At 40.5% G+C, this 25,006-nt stretch overlaps 1 protein-coding gene across 1 annotated transcript in view; it reads right to left on the reverse strand.

Moving 5' to 3' along the window:
* The window catches only part of ZMYM3 (zinc finger MYM-type containing 3), a 153,492-nt gene that overhangs the window by 73,165 nt on the left and 55,321 nt on the right, over positions 1-25,006 (reverse strand). The window contains exon 2 of the mRNA XM_075835694.1: positions 2,520-2,560. The gene's annotated coding sequence lies outside the window, so the exon portion shown is untranslated. The remainder of the gene's footprint in view (positions 1-2,519; positions 2,561-25,006) is intronic.

The raw sequence follows: 25,006 nt of genomic DNA on the forward strand, positions 1-25,006 counted from the left end.
GGTCAGATTCACATGAACGAGAGCTGTTTGACAGGTCCTAGGTGCTCCGGCAAACACTTCTCCCCCTTCATTGCTTACACTGCTCCATTCTGTAAAATGCCATCACGCTCTTAGCGTTCACAGTATTACAGCTTTCTCCCATTTCTCCCCCTTTTCTTCTACATCGTGTATATATATATATATTCTCAAGATATCGAACTTTAAATAAAATTCCTATAGTTTGACCATTTTCCCCAAAGTTGGATACATTCTGAATGGTTCCTTATCTTACTGACTATCGTCTGTTCCATCAAATAAATATAGTGTATAGTATTAATCACTTCTATTATATCTGAAATCCTACTATTCCTCCAGTTTTTGGCTATATACAGTATGATCTAGCAACCATTGAAATGTGGGAAACCATAGTTATATCTTCTGATGGGGAATTCTGTCACCCTAAAGATAACATTACAATTCCTAGACTGCCTTGGGGTAAATACCCAAATACATCAGATGATCAAATGATATAGATCCAACCATTATGGATGATTGTTGCTACAATATCAGCATATATGCATAGTTCAAACCTCCCTTCCGCGTCTCTAGCATTCGCTAGTAGTGTTTGAGATCATCCTAGACATAAAATATAGGCTATAGTGCCACCTATAAAAAAGTTTCTTAGAAACTTCCATATGTTTCACACTCCTAGAAGTTTTGTTGGGTAAGGGAAATGTAAATAGCTATTGCTGCTCTGTAAGTGATTTCCCCAATTCTTTATCTTAAGAACAAAGGAAAATGATGTGGACAAGGCTTTTCATTATTGCTTTACAGCATATTAATATACCTAAATTTAAAATACACTAGTTTACTAGTTTCTGATAGATTTGACAGATTCACGGAAGTTGTACATACTTCTAAAACTAAGAGGAAGAGGGGTTGAACTTTTTCTATACATGCTTATATGTATATAAAACTTTTCCATCACAAATGTGTGCTATTCGATTTATTCCACTGATTATTCAATTAGAGAAATTACTCTCCAGGAGAAATGTTGTCATATTTCCATGAATTGTAAAGGATGAATTAGAAATATATATTTATGTCAATATGGGTTGTACTAATTTTTGTGGTATACTATAGGTTGAAACAGTAAATACTAGACAGGGAGGGGGAAGCTGTAATCAGGATCTCTCTTTCAGGCCCCATGCACGCAACAGCAAAAAACCTCCGTTTTTGCGGACCGCAATTGCGGTCCGCAAAAACGGAGCCATTCACTTTCATTGAACACTGACACCTTTCCGTAGCACTACGGAAGGGTGTCAGTGCCGTGGAAATGTTCCTGGAATTATGGAACATGTCCGTTCTTTCGCATTTTGCGGGCCGTGCTCCCATACTTTGTATGGGAGCACGGCCCGAAAATGCGGCTGTCAGTCAGCGGCCGGCCGTGCCCGCAATCGCGGGCCGTGATTGCGGGCACGGTCGTGTGCATGGGGCCTGAGTGTATGTCTTCCGTGAAGAGGAGAGGGTGATCAAGTTACAGTCTCTTAGCCTCAGCTTGTGAGACTGCTGTGAGAGGGGAGAGGGAGCAGCGGAGGGAAGATGGCTGAGCGGTTTATATGCTTATTGTGCTCATATATATATATATATATATATATATATATATATATATATATAGTCTCTGTATGTTCTTATGTAATGGGGTAGAGAAGGAGGTTGTTTAAGCTATGGACATTTTAAAGGGGTATTTCCAGAATTGACAATTATCACCTATTCACAGGTCCCCCACCCATCACTAGAATGGGGGTCCCGAGCCCCCAATTCCTCCTCACTGCACTCCACGCATTGAGGAGGTGATTGAATGGAGCGGAGGACAAGCATGCGCCCTGCCACTAGGTTCAATGTCTGAGGTACTGATAGAAACAGACGAGTGCTGTACCCTGTTGTCTCCATCAGTCCCAAAGACTTTAAATGGAGCAGCACCGCACATTTTCGACCTTTGCTCCATTCATAGTCCTCCTAACTGTGGTCGTGCAGGGCGGATGAACTATTGATTGGTGGGGGTCCAAGTGTTCACCAATCCTGTGGATCTGTTATAATTGTTCTGTTTGGAAATACTATTTTACGCTTTGTCCATTCTCTCTAGTACACCGCTTAGCTGTTTCCGTTGGCCCCTAGACATTAAATGGAGTGGCAACACACCATTCAAATTCATCCTCAGTGCAGTGTTCTAGTGATCGGTAAGGATTCCAGTGGTGGGACCCCCTGCAATCATACTTTTATCACCTATACAGTGGATAGATGATAAATGTGGTTAGCGGGAAAACTCCTTTTTTGTACAATTTTTTTTTTTATTCAGTTTAACTTTCCTATCCACTCGTTTTTGGCTATTATTATTCCAGCTATTAGGAAATATAATATCTGAGGAAGTAGCATAATTTTTATCAAGTTTTCACAACCCACATAACACTTTTATATAAAGGAATTGTCCAGATCACTGTTATTATATATTTGCATAATTATGGATTTTTCCCATTTACCATTTAATCCAGGATGATCCTCCAAATTTTCCTACTGTCCCCTAAGAAAACAAAACAAAAAGTAAAACACTCAGCATTAATCTCTCTTTCCCCAATGTGAAAAACAAGAGGGTTATCGAGCACCGCTATCTTGTTCACCTCTTCAGGGCAAGCACTTTGTACTCATGATCGTTAAATTTAAGATTCACCTTAAACAGCTTCTCAAATGTCATTAAGACTTGTAAGGGGATGGCATTGATGGGGGTCTATGCCCTGGGATCTTTATTGATTATTAGAAGCAACCATGCTTTGTTTTGCTTTCTGACCACCCAGATTCTATTTTGTGAGATATTTTGAGCTCTGAGTTTTCCTGAATTTTCCTATTTTTCCTAACTTCCCATTGAAGTTTATGGTGAAATTCTAACAATAAACTCAGAGGTCCAAAGAGTCAGAAAATGAAGGGGCCCCTTCATTCCAGCCATCGATTATGTTCCAATTAGGTCTCAGGGTATAGATCCCCACCGATGTACGTCCAACTAGCTCAGCTCATATAGGTGTGATGGTCAGGTGTCCACCTACTTTTGGCCTTATAGTGTATTTATCGGCCCCATCTCCCCATAATAGACGGAGTGTGCATAGTTAATTTTGAATCATGTATATTTTTTATTAAAAAATGTTTGATTAACAAGAAAGAGTGTTTTACAAACCACATATACTCAAGTACAGAAAATACAAAAATGACACATAACACATTACCCTTGAAACCCTTCCCTCTCGGTACACCTGGAACAAGTTCCACCTATTTCAAAATATATATTATCTTACATTTGGATAATAACAATTATCATCCTCATCCAAAATAACATCAAGCAGTAAGAAGTCTGGCGGTAGCATATAGGTAGATCAATTGCTCAACACTCTACAGCTATACAGGACCATTACATAGGACTCTATCTCGAACCAGAGCTGAGGAAGCCAGACCCGAGCCATCGCACCACAAAGCCCATATTGCTTCAAATTTTTTCACAGAGCCCCTTTTCAGGTATAAAGGTTTTTCCATACTAATGAGCCAATTTAATTTATCTACGAACTCCCGACATGAGGGGGGCAACACTTGTAGCCATTTTTGGGAAATCAGTTTCCTTGCCATGTATAAGATACGAGCTATGGCCGTTTTATATACCTCAGAACCAGGTAAGTCATCTACATATCCCAGTATACAGGTATATGGAGACAGTATAATATTAACAGCATACAACGAATTAATAACATTGACCACTTCTGTCCAAAAGTGTATGAAGTCTGGGCACGGCCACATCATATGCATAAGGTCAGCACTGCTTACATTACATCTATTGCAAGTGGGAGAATCTCTCAGGCCAATGTCAAATAGGAACCTAGGTGTCTTGTACACCCTATGGATGAAGTACAGGTGTGACATCCTATGTGCCTCACTAAGCGATAGCCTGTCTGTAGATGCTATAATATCATGCCATTGCCCATCTTCAATGGGACCAAGATCCCTCTCCCATTTTTCTTTAATGGCTAAAGGGGAATTAGAATATATCTTTTCCAGCAAGTATTAATATAGCATGGAAATAAGCCCTTTAGATTTCTCTGCAGAACCCACAATAGTAACAACAGGGTTAGTGGTACATATAAGGTGTCTCCTATGTGTACTTCTTTCTCTAAGGCATGTCTCACCTGCAAATACAAAAAAAGGAGGTATTGGGCAAGGCAAATTAAGATTGTAGGTCAGAATTGTTTCAAAACATTCTCTTTATATAGTTGAGCTATCCATCTAATACCCTTATATTTCCATCTTACAAAACCCTCTAGGCTAGCAACTTCCGGCAACCCGGCGTTGTCCCAAATAAGAGTGACCGGAGTACACCCTGTTATGTCTAAAATAATTTTCACACTCTAGGTATTTGATAAAAAGTGTTAGTCTCAAGAACCTCAAATAAATTGTCGCATTGCATGAAGCTTTTAAATATATCCTGAATAGACTCCTGGTTATCTACCCTCAGCCTCTAAGATGCTGCAGCTGCATCGCTAAATAGTAAATCCCAGAGTTAGGGACCGCCAACCCTCCTGTCTTAATTCTTTGCAAGGTGTCTGATTTGATGCGTACATTCCCATGTTTCCATATAAGATCCTGGAACAGTCTAATAACTGTGATGAAAAAAACGTTGGGGTAACCATATCGGTGAATTGTGGGGGACGTACAATAACTGAGGCATCCACACCATCTTTATGAGATTCATGCGGCCTACAATAGACAATGGTAAACGACACCAGGCCTCCAGTTTGCTTCTGAATCTCACTATTAGAGGGTCTAAATTGAGGCGTTTATAATCTGTCACCACTGTCGAGATCTATACTCCCAAATATTTAATAACAGTAGTACATTTTAATGGTATATGTTCACTAACTAAATTTATCAAGGGTTCATCTAATGGTAGCAGTTCTGATTTTTTCCAATTGATGGATAGACCGGAATAGGTACCAAATTGTATAATAACAGATATTACATTTTCCAGTGTTTGTCCCGTATCCCTGAGAAATAAAAGCATGTCGTCTGCATATAAGGCTATCCTTTCCTCCAGTACTCCTCGACGAAACCCCACTATCCCCGGATGAATTCTAACACACGCCGCCAAAGGCTCAATGGCAATTGCGAAGAGCAGAGGAGACAGGGGGCATCCCTGCTGTGTGCCCCTGCACAGCACAAACACCTCAGTCAAAGCCCCATTGACCCTCAAACGTGCCACCGGAGCCTCATACAGAAGTCGAACAGATGCAATGAACCTCTCACCGAGTCCTATATTAATACCTGCCATAAGTAATTCCATTCTATACTGTCGAAGGCCTTGGCTGCATCAAAAGAGCAAACAGCCCTTCTTTCCAGATTATCCACTGGAATCTGCAAATTCAGATACAATCTCCTAAAGTCAATCCCTTAGGGACGCAGCCTTGTTTTGGCCTTAAGGCTCAGAGCCCATTTTTCAAAGCTGACATATTTCACTTTACGTGGTAATAACGGCGGAATGCTTAAACCTCCAAGCAATTCTGAGATTGTTTTATCGTGACACATTGGGCTTCATGCATGTTCGTGGTAAAATTTGGTCCATATATTCAGTGTTTATTGGTGAAAAATTGCAAAATTAATGAAAATTTTGAAAAAATAGCATTTTTTAGAATTTAAATGCATCTGCTTGTAAAACAGACGGTTATACCACCCAAAATAATTACTAGTTCACATTTCCCATATGTCTACTTTAGATTGGCATAGTTTTTTGAACATTACTTTATTTTTCTTGGACGTTACAAGGCTTAGAACATAAACAGCAATTTCTCATATTTGTAAGAAAATTTCAAAAGCCTTTTTTTTAAGGTACCTGTTCAGTTCTGAAGTGGCTTTGAGGGGCCTATGTATTAGAAACCCCCATAAAACACACCATTTTAAAAACTAGACCCCTCAAAGTATTCAAAACAGCATTTAGAAAGTTTTTTAACCCTTCAGGCATTTTACAGGAATTAAAGGAAAGTGGAGGTGAAATTTGAAAATCTTGCTGAATTTCAATTTTATAAAAAAAAAATTCTGGACAGTTTTACCAGAGAAATACTACTAAATATGTATTGTCCAGATTCTGCAGTTTTTAGAAATGTCCCACATGTGGCTCTAGTGTTCTAGTGGACTAAAACACAAGCCCTAGAAGCAAAGAAGCACCTAGTGCATTTTGAGGCCTCTTTTTTATTAGAATATATTTTAGACACCATGCCAGGTTTGAAGAGGTGTTGAGGTGCCAAAACAGTAGGAATCCCCCAATAGTGACCCCATTTTGGAGCCCCAGAGGTATCAAAGCAATGGAAACCCACCAGAAGTGACACCATTTTGGAAACTACACCCCTCAAGGAATTCATTTATGGTTGTTGTTACCATTTTGACAGTACAGTTTTTTCACAGCACCTATTTGAATTGGGCTGTGAAATTAAAAAAATGACATTTTTTTCAATAAGATGTCATTTTTGATCAAAATTTCTTATTTTCACAGGGAACAAAATACCCCATTTTGTTGCCCAATTTGTCCTTAGTGCGGCAATACCCCATTTGTGGTGATAAACTGCCATTTGGGCCCATTGGAGGACTCAGAAGAAAAGGACCACCATTTGGCCTACTGGAGCTTTTCTGGTGCTAAGTCATGTATGCAGAAGCCCCTGAGGTACCAGTACAGTTGAAACTCCCGAGAAGTGACCCCATTTTAAAAACGACACCCCTTAAGACATTCATCTAGAGGTGTAAGTCCATTTCACTGAGCCCTGCCGTATTAAATTTTATCCCTCAGCTGCCCGTGTACTCTGGGATTTGGGGCTCATAAATGTCTGGTGTGGGGGTCCAAATGGGGTCACTTCGCTCGGGAGTTTGAACTGCGGCGGGCTTCAACTGTAGTGGTGGGCCTGGGGCGTCTCCTAGGGAGTTCCTCTTCTTCATCACTGGATGAGGAGGTGGATAAATAAAACAGAGTCTCACCATCCGACGAGTCTGTGTCGGAGGCAAGAAATGAATATGCCTCTTCGGCACTAAATGTCCGTTGGGACATGTTTGTTTGCTTCCCTAACTAGGAGCAATAGGCTGCTACCTAAGCCAGCCCAAAAAATTGGTGTTTTTATAGAACGAGTGGGCTTCCCTGAGACTAAACCTAACTAGGGAGAGGGCTCCTAACACTAAACCTAACTAGATTTTATTTGAACTTCCCTGAGACTAAATCTAACTACAGCGATTATTCCCTGACACTAAACCTAACTAGATTATTCCGAGTTTCCCTGAAGCTAGATCTAACTACGGTGACTGATTCCTGATGCTAAATTCCCTGACGCTATACCTAACTACGCTTTTTGACGGTTCCCTGACACTAACTAACCCTAATACTAAACTAACCAGTTAAATTGTCTAAACTAACTGTTTTTTTTTAATGTTTTTTTTTTTTCATGTTTTATAAAGAAAAAAAAGAAAAAAATAATCCAGAGGGACAAAGAAATTGGTCCTGAAGACTAAGAAGTGGTCAGTGATAGGAGATCACTGACCAAATATGTGGGGGAACACAAGGAGGAAGGGTACAGGACTGGGTAGTGGATGGGAGAGGTGGGAAGTTGTTTTTTTAGACTTTTTTTTTACTTGCTCTTCTCTCTCTCTTCTTACAACCGCTCTGAACGCCTCGCTATCTCCAACAGAGGCTTTCAGGGCGGGTGCGGGAGGATGTGATGTCAGGGAGAAGAAGTTTAGACATCGATCGCCACTATTGGACAGTTACTCACTGACTGACCAATAGTGGCGATCATGGAGGCGGAACGATCGCGACAGGTACCGGCGTATTGAGCTGTGATAGCCTGCTGTCAGAAACAGCAGCTGTCAAAGCTTGTGCACGCGCCGGTTGAAAATGGCGCTGCATTTTCCCTGCAACGTACTATTCCGTCGCTGAGCGCAAACGGGGCGGTCAGTGCGACGGAATAGTACGTCGCTGAGTGTTAAGGGGTTAAAGAGGCTCTGTCACCACATTATAAGTGGCCTATATTGTACATGATGTGATCGGCACTGTAATGTAGATTACAGCAGTGTTTTTTTTACGGAGTTATGACCTATATTAGCTTTATGCTAATGAGTTTCTCAATGAATAACTGGGCGTGTTTTACTTTTTGGCCAAGTGGGCGTTGTGGAGAGAATTGGTCAGCTTCATACACTTCTCTCCATTCATTTACACTGCAAATAGCGATATAGCTATGTGCAGCCACATAAACACACTATAACATTACTGCAGTGTCCTGACTATGAATATACATTACCTCCAGCCAGGACGTGATGTGTATTCAGAATCCTGACCACTTTTCTGCACGTCTCTGTGATTTACAGCAGAGCACAGCGAGATCTCGCTGTAAATGACAATTTACAGCATAATCTCGCGAGACTACGCCTGCTATGCTGTAAATCACAGAGAAGTGCAGAGAAGGGACAGGATTCTGAATACACATCACGTCCTGGCTGGAGGTAATGTATATTCATTGTCAGGAAACTTCGGTAATGTTATAGTGTGTTTATGTGGCTGCACATAACGATAGAGCTATATCGCTATGTGCAGTGTAAATGAATGGAGAGAAGTGTATGACGCTGATTGGTCAGCGTCATACACTCCTCTGTACAACGCCCACTTGGTCATATAGTAAAACACGCCCAGTTGTCCATTGAGAATCTCAGCATAAAGCTAATATAGGTCATAACTCGGTCAAAAATGATCGTTTTTCTAAATAAAAAACACTGCTGTAATCTACATTACAGCGCCGATCACATCATGTACAATATAGGCCACTTATAATGTGGTGACAGAGCCTCTTTAATAGCAGTCGATTTTGCTGGCATAAATCTGGTCTGATCCGGATGTATTAATGTTGTAATAATCTTAGATAAGCGTACAGCCAAGGCCTTTGCAATTATTTTCACATTAACCCAGGAGTAGGGATATCGGTCTATAAAAATATGGTATAAGTGGGTCTTTTCTCGGTTTCACCAGAACCAAAATAACAGCTTCTTTCATGGAGTCTGGTAGGGAGCTTGACAATAAAGCCTCTTCATGCACTTTTAGTAATTCGGGTAGCAACACCTCCCCAAATTGTTTATACAATTCCAAAGGCAGCCCATCCAGCCCAGGTGCCTTATTCTTATTTAATGATGCAGTAGCATCCTGTAACTCCTCCAGGGTCAACGGGGCCTCTAGGGAATCTCTATCAGTCTCAGACAGTACTCCTAAAGGTATATCAGAAAGAAATTGTTGTATCTGGTCAGATGACATAATCAATCTAGATCTGTACAAATCTCTATAGAAAAGATGAAAAACCTTGAGTATTTTTGCCATCTCCGACACTAGTTCACCTTGGGGGGTACATAATATACCGTTCAAAAGTTTAGGGTCACTAAGAAATTTCCTTATTTTTGCAAGAAAAGCACAGTTTTTTTCATTGAAGATAACATTAAATTAATCAGAAATACAATCTATACATTGTTAATGTGCTAAATGACTATTCTAGCTGCAAACGTCTGGTTTTTAATGCAATATCTACATAGGTGTATAGAGGCCCATTTCCAGAAACCATCACTCCAGTGTTCTAATGGTACATTGTGTTTGCTAACTGTGTTAGAAGGCTAATGGATGATTAGAAAACACTTGAAAACCCTTGTGCAATTATGTTAGCACCGCTGTAAACAGTTTTGCTATTTAGAGGAGTTATAAAACTGACCTTCCTTTGAGCTAGTTGAGAATCTGGAGCATTACATTTGTGGGTTCGATTAAACTCTCAAAATGGCTAGAAAAAGAGAGCTTTCATGTGAAACTCGAAAGTCTATTCTTGTTCTTAGAAATGAAGGCTATTCCATGCGAGAAATTGCCAAGAAACTGAAGATTTCCTACAACGGTGTGTACTACTCCCTTCAGAGGACAGCACAAACAGGCTCTAACCAGAGTAGAAAGAGAAGTGGGAGGCCCCGCTGCACAACTGAGCAACAAGACAAGTACATTAGAGTCACTAGTTTGAGAAATAGACGCCTCACAGGTCCTCAACTGGCAGCTTCATTAAATAGTACCCGCAAAACGCCAGTGTCAACGTCTACAGTGAAGAGGCGACTCCGGGATGCTGGCCTTCAGGGCAGAGTGGCAAAGAAAAAGCCATATCTGAGACTGGCTAATAAAAGGAAAAGATTAATATGGGCAAAAGCACACAGACATTGGACAGAGGAAGATTGGAAAAAAGTGTTATGGACAGACGAATTGAAGTTTGAGGTGTTTGGATCACACAGAAGAACATTTGTGAGACGCAGAACACCTGAAAAGATGCTGGAAGAGTGCCTGACGCCATCTGTCAAGCATGGTGGAGGTAATGTGATGGTCTGGGATTGCTTTGGTGCTGGTAAAGTGGGAGATTTGTACAAGGTAAAAGGGATTTTGAATAAGGAAGGCTACCACTCCATTTTGCAATGCCATGTCATACCCTGTGGACAGCGCACGATCGGAGCTAATTTCATCCTACAACAGGACAATGACCCAAAGCACACCTCCAAATGATGCAAGAACTATTTAGGGAAGAAGCAGGCAGCTGGTATTCTATCTGTAATGGAGTGGCCAGCGCAGTCACCAGATCTCAACCCCATAGAGCTGTTGTGGGAGCAGCTTGACCGTATAGTACGCAAGAAGTGGCCATCAAGCCAATCCAACTTGTGGGAGGGCCTTCTGGATGCATGGGGTGAAATTTCTCCTGATTACCTCAGCAAATTAACAGCTAGAATGCCAAAGGTCTGCAATGCTGTAATTGCTGCAAATGGAGCATTCTTTGACGAAAGCAAAGTTTGAAGGAGAAAATTATTATTTGAAATAAAAATCATTATTTCTAACCTTGTCAATGTCTTGACTATATTTTCTAGTCATTTTGCAACTCATTTGATAAATATAAGTGTGAGTTTTCATGGAAAACACAAACTTTTGAACGGTAGTGTAGATGTCACATATGATGACTCTTCCTGCGACTTAGCAATTCCGGCTAGCATATGCCCAGCCCTGTCTCTTTCTTCATAATAAAACTGTATAGGGAAGTATCTCTTATTTTCAGCTTCTATCAGACTATGTGCCTGTAAAGTCTCCCAAGCTTCCCTTCACATTGTTTTTGTTTCCTTATTCGGACACTGAATAAAAGCGGATTCTGTCTCATCCACCCTTTGTCTCATAGCTATTCCCAATTGTCTAGTTTTCAGCTTCCTCTGACTAATAATTTTAATAAGAATCCCCCTAATAGAGGCCTTCATGGCATCCCAGACTATATTACAAGAGGCTGTATTGACATTAAAGCAAACATTTTCGGTAATATGACAGGAGATAATGTCACCATTCAACAGTGGAAGCCAAAATGCATTCACCTTCCACATTTGAGTACCTTGTCTAGCTGTACGCGAAAAATCCGCCCGCAGTAATAAGGGTGAGTGATCCGACAGTGCCCTAGTCAAATACTCCACAAACCAAACCCTGGGTAGGAAAAGATTGTTGATAAACATGTAATCTATCCTGTATATAATGAATTAAAAGTATTGGAATGGCATAAAAAAGCTCCGGATTGGGGATGCCTGAGCCTCCATATTTCTCATATCAGTGAGATTTCTTGTAATATACGTCCAATGTCAACCAATTCCGAATAGAACTAGGATCTGTTCGCATTTTATCCCAATACCCATGAACCATATGCAATGTAAGCATATATATCTGCCCTCTCCGTCTATCTCATCATCTAAGCGTTGAAATGGAACCATTTTATGTACGAGAATGCATACTCCTCTAGAAGATCCAATATGGGTAGCATGGTAAACTGAGCCAATCCATGCCCATTTTACTATATTTACTGTTTCTCTAGTAATGTGAGTCTCTTGTAAGCTAATAATCGATGGTTTTTGTAACTGAATATATTTGAATACAGCCCTTCTTTTAGTCCTGTCCCCCAAACCTCTTACATTCCAAGACAAAAAAACGATTCAGCCATCTCATATGGGTATATCTAAACTAAAGCACTGCTGTGGCTTACCCGTCCCTCCCCACAACTGGGCTGTATAGAGCAACGCTCATAACACATGCCAACAAAATGTGACAACATTGAGAATACATGCCCATTCCAGGTGTGTGCATAGTTATTTAATTGGAGAAAGATAAACAAGTTTATCTGGCAGTTGGTATGCCGTCACACACATTAGATTTAACCCCTTCCCGCACCTTGGCGTAAATGCACATCCAGGTGAGCAGTATCTTCGCGCACTTGGGCGTGCAGTTACGTCCACGCTTTAACAGTTGACCACCGCAGCGGCGGTCAACTGTGCAGGTTGTCTGCCCTGCTCTCCCCGTTGCTGATCAGCGGCCCATCGCCGCTGAAATTGGCAATTAATCCCTTCGATGCGGTGGTCGATTGGTATGATCCTTATGACATGCGGTTTTGAGTTTTAGAAAAAGAGATGAAGGAGGTGGTTTTATTTTTCCCTTAATTTCTTGATCTACTGTTGCGCGAATCATGCGCTGCACACGGAAGTGCGTCCGTGTGCTGCGAGTGATTTTCACGCACCCATTGACTTCAATGGATGCGTGATGCGCAAAAAACGCTTAAGTAAAGGAGATGTCGTGAGTTTCACGCAGCGGACACGGAATTTCTGAATGTCCCTGTTGCCTTACATAGGTCCGTGCGACGAGCGTGATTTTCACGCGCGTATCACGGACGTGTACTACGCTCGTGTAAATAAGGCCTTAGTGTAATGTGTTCTAGTAGCGATCAGAGCTGCAAGTCTAAATGTCCCCTAGTGGGACAAGTAAAAAAAAGTTTAAAATAAAGAGAATAAAAAGGTTTTAAAAAAAAGTGTAAGAATAAAAGTTATAAGTTACATAAACAAACACTGCTTTTTTTCCTATAATTAATCTTTTATTATAGGAAAAAAATGAATACGTCAAAAAAAGTACACATATTTGGTATCACCGCGTTCGTAACGACCCAAATTATAAAACTATAACATTATTTTTCCTGCACGAACGGCACAAGAAAATAAGTAAAAAAAACAATGCTAGAATCTTTATGTTTTGGTCACCACTCCTCTCAAAATATACAATAAAAAGTGATCAAAAAAAATAAATCGCATGTACCCCAAAATGGTACCAATAAAAACTACAGATTGTCCCGCAACAAATAAGCCCTCACACAGCTCCTGTGAAAAAAATTAAAAAAAGTTCTGGCTCTCAGAATATGGCAATGCAAAATCTGCAGTGTTTCAAAAGCGGATAACATCCGGCACCATTTATCAGTGTGATACTGGCCACATATCTGCGGATTATTATTTATTTACCCCATTATTAAACCCTCTTATTATGCCCTGATGTACCCCGCACAGATTACATATGCCCCCACATTATAAACTGAAATACCAGCAAAACGCCAAACAGAACTACTACCAAGCTAAATCTGCGCTCCAAAAGCCAAATGCCACTCCCTCCCTTCTGAGCCCTACAGGGTGCCCAAACAGCAGTTTACGCCCACAGATCTGACATCGCCATACCCAGGAGAACCCGGTTAATATTTTCTGAGGTTTTTTTCTTCAGTGGCACAAACTGGGCACAACATATTGTGCTCTAAAATGGCATATCAGTGGAAAATTTTAATTTTCACTCTGCACCATCCGCTGCACATTAACCCCTTCGCGCACCACGACATAGCATGTCGTGGTGTGGGGGGTGATATATGGAGTGGGCCCATACGCTGAGCCCGTGCTATACGGTGCGGGTGTCAAGTGTGTATTAGAGCTCACACCCAGGACTAACGGACAGGAACAGCGGTCGCGCTTTTACAGGAGCCTGTAAAAATGACAATATACTGCAATACATTAGTATTGCAGTGTATTGTACCAGTGATCTACTGATTGCTGGTTCAAGTCCCCTAATGGGACTAATAAAATGTGTAAAAACAAAAGTAAATAGTTGTTTTTAGTGAAAAAAATTAAATAAATATTTAAAGTCCCAAAAAAAAACTTTTAACATTTTTCTCTAAAGTAATGTCAAAAAATACACAAAATTGGTATCGCAGCATCCATAAAAGTCAGAACTTTTATAATAAACCACTATTTAACTCGCTATTTTTTTTGGTCATCTTGGCTCTACCAAAAAAATGGAATAAAAAGTGCTCAAAAAGTTGTATGCACCAAAAAATGGTACCAATAAAAATTAAAGCTCGTCCCGCAAAAAATAAGCCCACACACCACTCTATTGACGAAAAAATAAAAAAGTTATGGCCCTTTGAAAGCGGGGGAGGGAAAAATAAAAAAATGGTTCAGTCCAGAAAGGGTTAATTACTTTCTAAGTTAAAAACATTAATGACCACATATGGGGTATAGCCTTACTCTGGAGAAATTGTTTTACAAATGTTTTGGTGCTTTTTTTATCCTTTGTAAAATTGAAAAAATGCAACATTTTAGTGGAAATAATGTTGATATTCATTTTCACGGCCTAATTCTAATAAATTCTGCAAAAGACCTGTGGGGTCTAAATGCTCACTATACCCATAGATAGATTCCTTAAGTGGTGTAGTTTCACAAATGGGGTCAATTTTGGGGGGTTTCCACTGTTTTGGCCTCTCAGGGGCTTTGCAAATGCGACATGGCATCCGAAAACCATTTCAGCTAAATTTGAGCTCCAAAAGCCAAATAGCGCTCCTTCCCTTCTAAGCCCCACTGTGGGTCCAAACAGCAGTTTATTACCACATATGGCGTATTTCCGTAATTGGGAAAAATTGTTTTACACATATTGGGGTGCTTTTTCTCTTTTATTTCTTGTAAAAATTAAAAATGGCTACCTTTTTTCAGAAAAAAAAGTAGCTTTTCATCTTCACATACGAATTCAAATAAATTTAGCAAAAAAACTGTGGGTTCAAAATGCTAACTATGCCCCTAGAAAAATTCCTTGAGGGGTGTAGTTTCCAAAATGGGATCACTTTTGGGGGTCTTTACTGTTTTGGCCCCACAAGACGTCTTCAAACCAGACATGGTGCCTAAAATATATTCTAAAAAAAAGGCCCCAAAATCCTCTAGGTGTTCCTTTGCTTCTGAGGCCTGTGTTTCAGTCTATTAGCACACTAGGGCCACATGTGGGATATTTCTAAAAACTGCAGAATCTGGGCAATAAATACATTTTAATACTGTGGAAAGGGACTCAGGTTGAGTTTGAGGACTTCGTTGCAATCCTTAATGTGAATGACAAGGGTCTATTCTTTACATCAGAGATCAATGCATGCTTGTCTGAATGTTGCCACCCGCGGTTTTAGATATCAGTATATCCAGAAATGTAATTCTATTCACATTGATCTCTGATGTAAAGAATAGACCCTTGTCATTCACATTAAGGATTGCAACGAAGTCCTCAAACTCAGCCCCTTTCCACAGTATTAAAATGTCATCAATGAATCTTATCCACAGTATGACATGAGATGCCCACTGTTCCATTCTCTCACTGAAGACACATTCCTCTTCCCACCAACCCAGGTATAAGTTCGCATAAGTGGGTGCACATGGGCTCCCCATCGCCACTCCCCTGAGTTGGTGGTAATATTTCTGGTCAAATAGGAAAAAGTTATGCTCAAGAATAAATTTAAGTAAGGAGACAACAAATTCACTATGAGCTGCAAATTGTGTTCCTTTCCCTCTCAAAAAATGTTGAATTGCCAAACATCCCTGATCGTGAGGGATCGAACTGTATAGTGCCACCACATCCAGGGAGGCCAATAGTACGTCTTGATCACATCTAATGCCATCCAACTTTCTAAGAGCATCCATGGTGTCCCTGATGTATGACGGGAGTGACACCACGAATGGTCTAAGAATCTTGTCTATATATAGGCTGGCATTCTGCCATAGACTATTGATACCAGACACAATTGGTCTACCCTTTAATGGATTTGTCCCTTTATGGATTTTATGCAAACTATAAAAGGTGGCAATTTGGGGAAATTGCTGAAGACCGAACATGGGGGTGTTTTGCAGTTCGCCCACCATGCGCTCATTTGTGCGGCGCCGGCAGCATAACATCATGCTGACCACACTATCACACTTGTCAGGAGCGGGGCAATTGCTGTATTACACAGCCGCAGCTCCGCTCTCATACATTCATGTGTTACAATACTAAGCTGTGCAGCTTCACAGCTTAGTATCGAAATACATGAATTAACGGTATTGAACAGTTTCAGGGTGCACGGCATGAAAATAGTATCGATATTTCGATGCATTGAGCAACCCTAGTGCCTACTGTAAATTTTGGTGTAGGAGGGATAATCTTACAGCATACAAAAATACATTTTAGGGCCTGTTCACATCAGCGTTGCACTTCCGGTGAGGGGTTCTGTCGGAGGTTTCCGTCGGGTTAACCCCTCAGCAGAAAGGCAAACGGAAAGTTTAGCTTCCGTTTCCCTCATCATTGATCTCAATGGTGGTGGAAACGTTGCTAAAGGTTGTTCTTGACGGAACCAATAGCGCAGTCTTTTTTTTCTAATGTTGTTGTAATGTTAGGATATGTTATATAATTATTTATTTATTTCAGTTACTTTTATAGCGCCAAATATTACGCAGCGCTGTACAGAGGTCCTCTTTTACTGTCCCCATTGGGGCTCACAATCTAAATTCCCTATTGGTATATTTTTGGGGTGTGGGAGGAAACCGGAGTACCCGGAGGAAACACACGCAAACACAGGGAGAACATACAAACTCCATGCAGATGTACTCATTAGATTAACCCTGTTTTGGCCTTCAGGACAGAGCCGATTTTTCAAATCTGAAGTGTCACTTTATGTGGTAATAACTTCGAAATGCTTTTACCTATCAAAGTGATTCTGAGATTGTTTTCTCGTGACATATTGCACTTTATGTTAGTGAAAAAATTTGGTCGATAAATTCAATATTTATTTGTAAAAAACACCAAGATTTGGAGAAAATTTGCAAAAATTTGCATTTTTCAAAATTTAAATGTATCTGCTTGTAAAACAGATAGCAATACCACACAAAATAGTTACTAGTTTACATTCTCCCATATGTCTACTTTGTTTGCATAGTTTTTTGAACATTCTTTTATTTTTCTAGGACGTTACAAGGCTTAGAACTTTAGCAGAGATTTCTCATATTTTCAATAAAATTTCAAAAGCCTATTTTTTCAGGGACCAGTTCAGTTCTGAAGTGGCTTTGAGGGCCTTATATATTAGAAAGTCCCCATAAATCACACCATTTTGAAAACTGCTCAAAGTATTCAAAACAGCATTCAGAAAGTGTTTTAACCCTTTGGGCGTTTCACAGGAATTAAAGCAAAGTAGAGGTGAAATTTACAAATTTCATTTTTTTTTTCGAAAATTAATTTGTAATAAATTTTTTCTGTACCACAGAAGGTTTTACCAGAGAAATGCAACTCAATATTTATTGCCCAGATTCTGCAGTTTTTAGAAATATCCCACATGTGGTCCTAGTACGGTAATGGACGGAAACACCGGCCTCAGAAGCAAAGGAGCAACTAGTGGATTTTGGGGCCTCCTTTTTTTAGAATCTATTTAGGTACCATGTCAGGTTTGAATAGGTCTTGTGGTACCAAAACAGTAAAGACCCCCCAAAAGTGACCCCATTTTGGAAACTATACCCCTCAAGGAATTTATCTATGGGTATAGTTAGCATTTTGAACCCACAGTTTTTTTGCTACATTTATTTGAATTAGTATATGAAGATGAAAATCTACTTTTTTTGTGAAAAAATGTAAACATTTTAAATATCTACAAGCAATAAAGTAGAAAAAACACCCCAACATATGTAAAGCAATTTCTTACGATTATAGCAATACCCCATATGTGGTAATAAACTGCTGTTTGGACCCACAACAGGTCTCAGAAAGGAAGGAGCACCATTTTGATTTTGGATTTCTGATTTTGCTGGAATAGTTTTCAGTGCCGTGTCACGTTTGCAATGCACTGGAGGGATGAAAACCGTGGAAACCCCCCAATAGTGACCCCATTTTGGAAACGACACCCCTCAAGGAATTATTCTAGGGGTAAAGTTAGGCCCCATGCACACGAACGTGTTTTTGCGTCCGCAATTCCCCCGCAAATCCACGGGAAAATTGCGGACCCATTCATTTCTATGGGCCCATACACACTATCCGTGTTTTCACGGGTCTCCGCAAATCCGTGCCGCAGAAACTCAGGACATGTCTTATTACGGCCCGCAAATTCGATGCGGACATGCCCATAGAAGTCAATGGGCCCGTGGAAAATGCGGGTACACCTCCGTGTGTCAACCGCAGTTTGCGGATTTGCGGAAGTGTTGCTAGGAGACGACCGGGAATGAGTTCTGTCGTCATCCTGTTTTACCTAGGCTTTTTTTTTTTATCCGCATTTTGCGGATTACATACGGATGAACTGCGGATTACATACGGATGAACTGCGGAGGACATTTCACGGAACACGGTCCTGGAATTTGCGGACCAGAAAAACACTACGGTCGTGTGCATGAGGCCTTAGCATTTTGACCCCACAGTTGTTTTGCTGAAGTCATTGGAATTAGTCTGTAAAGGTAAAAATCGACTTTTTTTTCTGTAAGAACTTAGAAATTTTTAATTTTTACAAAGAATAAAGGAGAAAAAGCACCCCAACATTTGTAAAACAATTTCTCCTGATTACGTAAATACCCCATATGTGGTAATAAACTGCTGTTTGGACCCACACCGGGGCGCTTAGAAGGGAAGGGGCACCATTTGGCTTTTGGAGCTCAAATTTAGCTGGAATAGTTTTTGGGTGTCGAATTTGCAATGCCCCTGAGGTACTAAAACAGTGGAAACCTCCCAAAAGTAACCCCATTTGGGAAACTACACCACTTAAGGAATCTATCTAGGGGTATAGTGAGCATTTAGGCCCCACACGTCTTTTGCAGAATTTATTAGAAATAGGCCGTGAAAATTAATATCAACATTATTTCCACTAAAATGTTGAATTTTTTCAATTTCACAAAGGATAAAGGAGAAAATGCACCCCAATATTTGTAAAGCAATTTCTCCCGAGTACGGCAATACCCCACATGTGGTCATAAATGTTTTTTCATTAGAAAATAAATTAACCCTTTCCGTACTGATCCATGTTTTGCTTTTTCTTTTTAGTTTTTCTTCCCCGCTTTCCGAGAGCCACAACGTCTTTATTTTTCCGTCAATAGAGCGGTGTGGGGGGCTTATTTTTTGCGGGACGAGCTGTAGTTTTTATTGGTACCATTTTTTGGTACATAAGACTTTTTCAGCACTTTTTATAAAATTTTTTGGTAGAGCGAAGGTGACCAAAAAACTGCGATTTTGCCATTTAAAATTCTTTATTTTTCACGGCGTTCACCGTGCGAGCTCAATAATGGTATATTGTAATAGCTTGGACTTTTACGGACGCAGCGATACCAATTTTGTGTATTTTTTACATTACTTTAGAGAAAAAATATGAAAAGGGTTTCTTTTTGGACTTTAAATATTTATTTAATTTTTTCCACTAATAATAACTATTTACTTTTGTTTTTACATATTTTATTAGTCCCCCTGGGAGACTTGTACCAGCAATCGTTAGATCACTGGTAGAATACACTGCAATACTAATGTATTGCAGTATATTGTGATTTTTACAGGCTCCTGTAACAGCGCGATCGCTGTTTCTGTCCGTTAGTCCCGGGTATCAGCTGTAATACACAGCTGACACCCGCAGCGTATGGCGCGGGCTTAGCGCGTGAGACACTCCATATATCACCCCCCACACCACGACATGCTATTAAGTCATGGTGCGCGAATGGTTTAATGCGCAGCCGATGGTGGAAAGTGAAAATTTAAATTTTCCACTGATGTGCCGTTTTAGTGCACTATATGTTGTGCCCAGTTTGTGCCATAAATACCACAAATAAAATATTAACAGGGTTCTCCCGGGTATGGCGATGCCATATCGGTGGACGTAAACGGCTGTTTGGGCAGACTGTAGGGCACAGAAGGGAGGGACGCTATTTGGCTTTTGGAGCGCAGATTTTGCTTGGTAGAAGCTCTGGCGTTTTTCTGGTATTTCAGTTTATAATGTGGGGGCACATGTAGGCTGGGCAGAGTACATCAGGGCATAATAAGAGGGTATAATAATGGGGTAAATAAATAATAATCCACAGATATGTGGCCAGTGTTGCACTTATAAATTGCACCCGATCCTATCCGCTTTTGGAACGCTCTGCACATTTTGCATCGCCATAATCTGGGAGCCGGAACTTTTTTTATTTTTTCACCACCGGAGCTGTGTGAGGGCTTATTTGTTGCGGGACAATCTGTAATTTTCATTGGTACCATTTTGGGGTACATGCGATTTTGTTGATCACTTTTTATTCCATTTTTCGGCAAGCAAGGTGACCAAAAACCATCAATTCTAACAATGATTTTTATTTATTTTTTACAGCGTTCACCCTGGGCTATAAATGACCGTTATATTTTATTCTGCGGGTCGGTACGATTACGGCGATACCATTTGTATATACGTTTTTTTATGTTTTGCAGCGTTTGCGCAATAAAATAACTTATTTAGAAAATAATTTATTTTCTGTGTCACCATATTCTGAGAGCCGTAACTTTTTTATTTTTCAGTCAAAAAAGCTGTGTAAGGGTTTGTTTTTTGCGGGACGGGTTGTAGTTTGTATCGGTACAATTCTGGCGTACATGCAACTTTTTGATCACTTTTTATTGTATATTTTGTGAGGGGTGGTGACCAAAAAATAGTGATTCTCGCTTTGTTTTTCATTTATTTTTTTTGTGGTGTTCACCGTGCGAGAAAAAAAAAATTATAGTTTTATAGTTGGGGTCGTTACGAACGCGGTGATACCAAATATGTGTACTTTTTTACGTGTTCATTTTTTTTCCTATAATAAAAGACTTATTATAGTAAAAAAAGCCGTTCATGTTTATGTCACTTATAACTTTTATTTTTACACTTTTTTTAAAACATTTTTATTCTTTTTTTTACTTTTTTCACTTGTCCCACTAGGGGACACTTAGACTTGCAGCTTTGATCGCTGCTGGAGTACATTACACTACACGCGTAGTGTAATGCACTCCAACTGTCATTGTGACGTGACAGTCATACTGACAGGAAGACTACGACGACCACCCTCCGGGTGGTCCTCATAGGCTTCTGTACATGGCAACCTGGAAGCCATTGTCTGGCGTCCGGTTGCCATGGGTACGATCGCCAGCCCCCGTGATTTCACATGGGGGCTGCCGATCGGCGCTAAACACCTTAATTGTGGCGTTCAAATCGAACGGCACAATTAAGGGGTTAACTGCCGAAATCAGCGGCGATAGGCCGCTGATCGGCAACGGGGAATGCAGGGCAGACGCCCTGCACAGTTAACCGCCGCTGCGGTGTAGCGCCGCGCGGCGGATAACTGTCAAAGCACAGACGTAACTGCACGTCAAGGTGCGCGAACTTACTTCACACATTGACGTGCAGTTACGTCAAGGTGCGGGAAGGGGTTAAGGCACAGGAACAAGGTAGCACAGGATACAGGTAGCAGGAACAGGAAAATACTAAGGGACCATTTGCTGGACTGACATGGGAAAACACAACAACGCTCAGGCAATGAGCCCTTCTTAACCCCTTCCCGCTTTTGGGCGTGACTGTACGTCCAAATTCAAAGTGCTTTCCTGCACACGGGAGTACAGTCACGCCCTGTAGATAAAGCGAGCACAGGAGATGTGCACGCTTTATCTTTAGCGGCTGTCAGCTGTCATACACAGCTGACATCCCGCTGCAATGGCTGCGATGGCAATTACCGCCGATGGCAGCCATTTAACCCCTTCAATGCGGCTGTCAATGGCATCCGCCGCATTGAAGTGGTTGACAGAGGGAGGGTGCTCCCTCTGTACCCCCCAGGCTCCCCCGCGATAGATCGCGGATTGCGATGGTTGCTATGGCAACCAGGAAGCCGTTGCTAGGCTTCCCGGTTGCCCAGGTACGGTAGCCTATTAGATCCTGCCCGAGGCATGACGTAATAGGCTAACTGTCAGCTGACGAATGACAGTTACGATACACTGCATTACATAAGTAGTGCAGTGTATCGTACCGGGGATCAGAAGACCAGATCTTCAAGTCCCCAGGTCAGTGTAATAAAAAAAAGTGAAAAAAGTAAAAAAAAATGTGAAAGAAAAATAAATAAATAAAAGTTTTAATTAATAAAAACAACAATCGCCCTTTTTCCCTGATCAACTCCTTTATTATTAGAAAAAAAAATGAAAACATGAAAAAAAACTATACATCGGAACGGCCTGATCTATAAAAATATCACATTATTTTTACCGCATGGTAAACACCGTAAAAAATTTTTTATAAAAAACAATGACAGCATTTTATTTTTTGGTCATCTTGTCTCAAACAATAATAAAAAGTGATCAAAAAGTTGCAAGTAACGAAAAATGGTACCAATAGAAACTACAGTCCGTCACGCATAAACCAAGCCGTCCCGCAGCGATATCAACTAAAAAATAAAAAAGTTATGGCTGTCAGAAAATGGCGACACTAAAAAAATGTTTTTTTTTTAGAAAAGAGTATTTTTATTGTGGGAACGTAGTGAAACGTAAAAAAAACAATATAAATTTGGTGTCGCCGTAATCGTATCTACCCACAGAATAAAGTTAACATGTTGTTTATACTGCACGGTGAACGCTGTAAAAAAGAAACAAAAAAAAACGTGCTAGCATTGCTGTTTTTTGGTTTCCTCATCTCCCAAAAAATGGAATAAATAGTGATAAAAAAAATTGCATGTACCCCATAATTGGAACCAATAAAAATTACAGCTCGTTCCACAAAAAACAAGCCCTCACACAGCTCCGTTAAAGGGAAAATAACACGTTATGACTCTCAAAACGCAATGATGCTAAATGACGGCCCAGACAAATTTTTTAGGTCCAGTAGAATTTCACTAAATACCCCACATCATCATTTGCTGGACCCCACAGGTGGACCCCGTAGATGCAGTGGAGATGAGGAAACTTTAGAGCCTTGGGCTGCTTATAGGGCTAGTGAAGAAGTCAAAGATTAGGCAATACTGGAGCGCAGATATTTTGTATAATACCCAACAAAAGGATTGGTTCAAAGCGTACCACACCAATCCATGGATTATTCATTCTCCACATTATTACATCATCCTATTATGCCCTAATGCACTCCGCCCAGCATATATATACCCTGATGTACTCTGCACAGATTACATATACCCTGATGTACTCCGCCCAGTTTACATATGCCCCCACATGATAAGATAAAATACCACTAAAACACCAAGCAAAATCTGCGCTTCAAAAGCCAAATGGTGGTCCAACTGAGCCTGGCAGTGTGCCCAAACGGCAATTTATGACCACATATGGGGTATTACTGTATTCTGGAGAACCTGTCAGGGTTCCTTTCCCTGTTTTTTCCACACCGAATAACCACCTCTGTAAATTGGAAACTGAGGGCATGCATGGAAGAAATAGACCAGACATAGAGTTGTTGGTAAAGATCCTCCCTCAGTGAAGTAGGAAGTACAACTGAACTTTATTAAACAAAGAATCACAAGTTTCCTCCCTAGAGATGTGGGACATGCTTAAGCCCCATTGGCTCTATTCAGTTGTGAGTTCATCTGTACACTCCTCTTGCATTCCAGGGGCGGTGTCTTCCATAGGCATGTTCCTTATGCAGGCTCCATCTTGTTGCATACATTCAAATTCTTTGTGAAATATACTGATATTTAGTTTATGTAAAGTAATAATGTTTTTGCAAGCAATATACAGGCTAATGATCCCTGACAAACCCGCTTAACAATTTATGGGATGTGTGTCTATGGTGGTACAAGCTGGGCACAACACATTGGGCACTGAAATGGCATATCTGTGGAAAACGGCAATTTTCAATCTGCAACATCTATTGTTTACTCATTTTTGCAAACCTCTTGTGCGGTCAAAATGCTCACAACACCCCTAGATAAATTATTTGAGGGATCTAGTTTCCAAAACGGGGTAATTTTTCGGGGGTACCACTGTACTGGTACTATAGCTCAATGCAACGTGTAAAAAAAGAATCTTGTAAAATCTCCACTCCAAATACTAAATGGCGCTCCTTCCCTTTAGAGCCTTGCTGTGTGTCCAAATAGCAGTTTATGACCACATGTGGGGTATTTCCCCACACTAATGCTACGTCTTATTGGAAAATAATGTAATTTTTCATTTTCACTGCCCATTTTTTAAGAAAATATATGAGACATCTGTGGGGTCAAAATGCTCACTACCCCTCTAGATGAATTCCTCAATGGGTGTAGTTTGACAAATGGAGTCACTTTTGAGCTGTTTCCACTGTACTGGTACATAAGGGGCTTTGCAAAAGCGACATGGTGCAGAAAAACCAATCCAGCAAAATCTGCTCTCCAAAAGCCAAATGGCGCTCCTTGCCTTCTGAGCCCTGATGTGTATTCATACAGTGGTTTATTACCACATATGGGGTATTTCCGTACTCTGGAGAAGTTGCTATACAAATGTTATGGTGCTTTTTCTCCTTTATTTGATGAGAAAATGAAACATTTTGACCTAAAGCTACGTCTTAGTGGAAAAAAAATGAAATTTTTCATGTTTACTAGCCAATTCTAATGAAATCTATGAAACACCTGGGAGGTCAAAATGCTCACTACACCCCTAGTTGAATTCCTCTAGGGGTGTAGTTTCCCAAATGGAGCCACTTTTGGGGGGTTTCCACTGTACTGGTACCTTAGGAGCTTTACATATGCGACATGGTGCCTAGAAATCAAACCAGCAAAATCTGTACTCCAAAAGAAAAAATGGCGTGCCTTCCCTTCTGAGTCCTGCCGCTTGCCCAAACAGCAGTTTATGACCACATGTTGTGTATTTCCA

This window comes from Rhinoderma darwinii, chromosome 8, assembly GCF_050947455.1.
Source record: "Rhinoderma darwinii isolate aRhiDar2 chromosome 8, aRhiDar2.hap1, whole genome shotgun sequence".
Lineage (NCBI taxonomy): Eukaryota > Metazoa > Chordata > Amphibia > Anura > Rhinodermatidae > Rhinoderma > Rhinoderma darwinii.